The following is a 5,594-nucleotide window of genomic DNA, read 5'->3' as shown; positions in this document are numbered from 1 at the left end:
TGGTAGTGGGAAACAGCATGGGAAGGGGAAACAACCTCAGACCTGCAGCTTGGGAAGTTCAGACTGCCCAGTAGCATAAAAATAAATTACCTGAAGGGCGGTGCTGTGGTGCAACAGGTCACCCAGAGGGAGTGTGTGATCAGCCCATGGCTTTGTGTTTCAAGGAACAGCCAGTGAGGATGAAAGACATCAATGAAGGGAGAGAGAAGCCAGGGTGAGAGCCAGGTGGGGAAGCAGGCTGGGTGTCTACAGTCTGCAGGGACACAGGAGCAGGTGTGGGACAGTGTAGGTCGGCCTGTGGTGGAGATGGCCGAGGGTGCTGCAAAGGCTGAAGGGCCCTGACAGAACTGAAGTCTTTGTCCTATGGCTGTTGTCTTTGCTACCAAGGCCTACCAGGAGACACTGGGTCCTTGTTGTCCCCTTGTCCCCCCAGGGACCCCAGGAGATGTCTTGTCATTGTCCTGCACTCAGCCTTGCACACCCCCACCTGCACACTGCCCCAGGAGGAGCCCTGGGCAATGCATGAGGGAAAGCATCTCCCTTCCCAGGGTCTCAGTGTCCATGCTTGGCTGTTTTGCTCGATAGAACAAAGGAAGGCTTCACTTTGCATCAGAGCCACCTGCACATTTCCTTTGCCTACCTGTAATCAGTGATTACAATTTTCTGCTCTCATCAGCCCCCAGTGAGTCTTTGCTGGTAATGGCCCTCAGTGGGGTCTATTGATGTTCTACAAAAGTTTGGGATTTGCTTCTGACTTTGACTTGAACATTTTGCTCAGTCTCCTCTCAACAGCTGAGGTTCATGGACTCAGCACCAAATACACCATGGGGCTCATTACAACGCAAAAAGCCCCGATGAACCACGTCTCTCTCTATAATTTTCTTCAAGTAACACAAAGCTAATTGGTTTCAGCAGTGTAGTTGAAAGACAGTGACTTCAGTTAGAACGTAGTGTAAAGGTATTTCTGCTTTTTAAGGTTTTTATGATTAGTATTCTTTTTCAGCTTTCACAATAAGTGACAGCAACATTCTCCAAATGACATAGATCCAGAGTGTCTCCTAATAAAGTGCGGACATGCAGGAAAAGCAGTGTTCCAGAGGTCAGATACTGTATGGACAATCTTCCTCCCCATCTCCCCAACCCTGCCATTTCCCTCATCAGCCACCTGGGACTTGCATCACTCCTGTTAAAGTCTAACCTTTCTCCATTGAAGTCTGCAACTGAATGTTGCAGCTCATATGCCCCACTTCCCACCTGCTTTCCTTAGAGAACTAGCTGCAAACAGACATGGAATAATTTTGCTTAACTGGAAGCCAGAGAAAAAAAAAGGCATGATGCAGTTTCCTAAAAATAATTACACTCCTCAAGTGTATGCCAAGTCCAAGCTGCCTCCAGTGAGGTCCCCTTTCCACAAGGGATAGCCTGGCTAGAAATGTTTTGGAGAGATAGGAAATGCTAGATAGAAACAGAATGAAGGACTTGCCCAGAGGAACAAACTACTGAAAGATGGAGCAAGCTTTAAACTCCCCAAAGCGCAAATCAGCAGTGTGGTATGGGAATGAACAAAGAGTAATGGAAGGAGTTGCAATGTTACAGTATCCAGAGAGTGTGCTGTAAAGGGGATGTTAGAAATTGTTAATGTAATCAGCACATGTGGAAACAGAAGAGAGAGCCATACAGCTCCTGGGGGTCCTGCACCATGCTGGGGGCTGTGCTGCTCTTGGGCATCTTGGACCAGGCTGTGTTTCTGTGCAAAAGTCTGGAAAAGCCTTGATGCAAGCCCCTAGAGAAGAGGGGTTTTCCTGAGTGTGAAAAGCAACCCAGGCAGGACTCAGGCATGTCAAGGGAAACCCATCCCACCCACACCAAACCCACTGCCCTCCCCAGACACCTTCCCAACACCTCGGGCCAGGAGCAGGAGGCAGTGTGGGGCATGGCCACGTCCCAGACTAGCTCCATGAGGCATGCAGCTCCACGACATGCCCCAGCTTCAAGTGAGCTCTCTAAAGCAACACTTCCCATGGCCCTGGTGCACTGGCAAGACTTTGGGCAGACACCCAGGAGACAGGGCAGAGAACGGGCAGAGACCTCAGGGTGCACAGCTGGGCTCACAGCGTCACAGAGGGGGTGCCACAGGCTGGATAAGCAACCCAAAGAAGTAAAGGAGTCCTTCCTTTGGCAGTGACTTGGAAAGCCCCATCTCTGACAGCATTCAAGGGGGATGGAGTCTCCCTTCTGCAAGAGTCACCCCGGGATTGTGCCAAGACTAGGAAGAGCAGGAAGGCTGGTTGTAGGGCTGTTCTCAAGCTTCAGCAGCTGCAGAGGTGGGAGCTGGTCACCTCACAAGCCTGTGAATGAGCCCAAATGCAGGTCCTGAGGCACTGCACTGCCTTACAGGCTCTGCACCAGAGCCTGGACAGCAGCACTGTGGTGTGTGGGCATGTCCTGAGAGTCCCAGGGTCAAAACTGTGGGAGATGCATGGTGCCAGGGCTGTAAAGCTCCCCAGGAGAGTTTGGGTGGCAGCTGGGTATGTCCAGGGTGCCAGAGGCTTTAGCAACCCCCAGGCAAGAAGCACTGCTTGGAGGGGACACTGAAAAGCCCAAGGCCCAGCTGAGGCCCAGACATGAGAAAGGGCTTTCCCTAGGCTCAGGGAAGGCTCAGCCAGAAAGCACAAAGCTGTACAAAATGCATGGGAAATCGTAAAGTTTCCTCAGATTTCCTTCTGGGCCTGACACTCCTGATGATGTGTTTTAAGGGCACATTTGCTCTTCTCTCGCGTATCATCTTCATCTTAAGTACCACAGATGGAGAAACCTTGCTGAGGACTCTTAAAAACAGCGAGCCTGCTTTGGTGCCTCAGGGAGGAAGGCTCTGTCCTCTCCCATATTGTCCAACACCCTACTTCTACAAAAAGAGTGACCCACAGCAGAAACCAGTTTTGAGGCTCACCAAAGCATCTCAGCCTGTGGCCGCACTTTGTGCTGTTTGATCTCACAGGACTTTGGTCCTGGCTTTGAAAAATGCCAAAGCTTAAACCAGCCCTGAAGCCCCAGCTTCCCGTACAGGTCTGCCCAGTGCAGAGACATGTCAGGGCAGAGGTGCAGAAGTGACTTCGCCAGCACTCCATTTTAGATATTTCACAGTCTTTGCCACCATCTGGAGACATTCCTGAAGGATTTATCAGCAAGTTCTGGAAAATAACTGGGTGTGGCGGACAGATGAGTGAACTTTTGCCTTAAACATTTCTTGGTACATAAGGTGCAAGCAAACCAAAACCCCGAACAAGCCATCTGTTCCCAGCGGAAACAGGACTGAGCTGCTGCGACCCCTGAAATGGTCTCCCTGCGACCATTCGGGACACACCGAGCCTGCACTGAACCGGACCACAATCGGACAGAGACTTTGGGACCTGGACTGCAAATTACTGCCGCTTAACACAACTTTTATAAAAGTTGCTTAGCCGCACTCCCTAGTTCAGTGAGAAGGGGCCCCAGAGCTGGTGCAGACTGGAAAGATAAGGGAGTTACAAGCAGTTTGCATTCCTATGCGTCACACTCCAGGAGGGAGGATGTCAAGGCTTTGAAAAAAGGCCTGCTTGGGCGCCAGGACCCTGGGAAACAAAGCCTCCCCTCACTGCTGAAACAGTGTTAATTTGGGGGGGGGCTGGATTATATCCTCCTCGTCAGGACCTTGGAAGATAACACCTACTGTCACTGCTGGGGCAGTGCTAATTGCTGGAACAACACCTGTTTGTCAGGGCCCTGAGAAAGAAGGGCAGAACCCGAGGAATCAACACATTTGTCAGCAGAAACCACAACAGTAAAGATAAGGGAGAAAAGCAGCCTGCCTGGGAACAACGATGAGACCCAATAGGGAGCAGGAGACCCCAGACCCAAAAATTACTATTGGTCTGAACTACCGCGTGAGGGGCGGGAAACTTAATTTGAAAAAAGCTATAATTGCCCAGGGATTTCTTTGTTCAGGGTCCCTCTTTGGAGGCACCCAACTCGAGCTGTAACTACTGCACGCGTGTCATTACAATTTATTTATTTAATTTGCCTTGATTTGGCTCCAAACTTTTCAGCGGGAACCTAGGGTCGGACCCTGCTCGAGTTGTAATTACTGCACGCGCATCGCTAAAATTTACACCCAGGGTGAAGAGGACCAACGGGACGCCGCTGGATCCACGGGTGGTGATATCTCTTTCTCTCTCCCCCTTTTCTCTCTCTCTCTTTCTCTCTCTCTCCTCCCCTTCGCCTTCTCCCCCCACCTTTTCTCCCCACTCCGTGGAAAATAAAGTTAAAAGGTTGTACGATATTTGACCGGTTTTAGCGTCTTAATCTCGTCCTTGGGATCATAACGAACCCCCCCCCCCCCCCCCGATATTGGATCGGGACACAGACCCAGCTGCATGGGCATCATTGCACCTGACAACCCCCTACCAAGGGGTCTGTGACTGCAGATGATGCTCTGAGCAATCACAGGGCATTTCAGATGGCTCAGGCTGTGTTCAGGTGTGTCCCTAGATCCAGCCCAGAGTATTCCATTGAAGGTGACATGAACCACTCTCCAGGTTCCCTTCCCTCTGCCTGCAGGGTCCCCACTGTGGGCATCTGTCACCAGCCCTTTCACAGGGCAGACAGTCCCAGGCAGATACCGCTTGACCATTCAGCACCTCCAGGAGCACTGGGCACCCACAAGGGAGAGCTGAATGCAGCCCTCATTCCCTAACACAGCACCTCATGAACTCATCGCCTTGAGCCCATGGAGACCTCCAAGAAAACAACAGTCCTTTTCAGGGTGAAAGTCCTTGAGTAAATTACTGGCTCCAGCTTTGGAAGAAGAAACCAACTTTCAAGCACAGCACTGAGGAAACAGCCTTTTATAAGAGACCGGCCAGCTCTGACACAGTGAGGGGCAGATTTACAGAAGGCTTCTGGGTCAGACGGACTGGGTATGTGCCTCTGAAGGAGTGGGATGATTTCAAATACTTCTGTACAGACATGGTTATCACAGATACAATGCCCAAAGCACAAGAGTTGTCTGAGATAAATTCAAGTCACTTACAAAGAGGGATGGGCAAGTTATTGCTGCTGAACTATTACCAGTTGAACTAGTTTCCTTAGTGCGTCCTTGAGCTCCTTGTTCCTCATGCTGTATATGAGGGGGTTCACTGCTGGAGGCACCACCGCATACAGAACAGCCAGCCCCAGATCCAGAGCTGGCGAGGAGAGGGAGGGGGGCTTCAGGTAGGCAAACATGTCAGTGCTGACATACAGGGAGACCACAGCCAGGTGAGGGAGGCACATGGAAAAGGCTTTGTGCCAGCCCTGCTCAGAGGGGATCCTCAGCACAACCGTGAAGATCTGCACGTAGGACAGCACAATGAAAACGAAACATCCAAAGAATAAACAGGCAGTAACCACAAGAAGCCCAAGTTCCCTGAGGTAGGATTCTGAGCAGGAGAGCTTGAGGATCTGGGGGATTTCACAGAAGAACTGGTCCACTGTGTTGCCTTGGCAGAGTGGTACTGAAAATGTGTTTGCAGTGTGCAGCACAGCATTGAGAAAACCACCGCCCCACGCAGCTGCTG

The sequence above is a fragment of the Dromaius novaehollandiae genome, unplaced genomic scaffold (genome assembly GCF_036370855.1).
Source record: "Dromaius novaehollandiae isolate bDroNov1 unplaced genomic scaffold, bDroNov1.hap1 HAP1_SCAFFOLD_27, whole genome shotgun sequence".
Classification (NCBI taxonomy): Eukaryota; Metazoa; Chordata; class Aves; order Casuariiformes; family Dromaiidae; genus Dromaius; species Dromaius novaehollandiae.
This window is presented reverse-complemented; position numbering follows the sequence as displayed.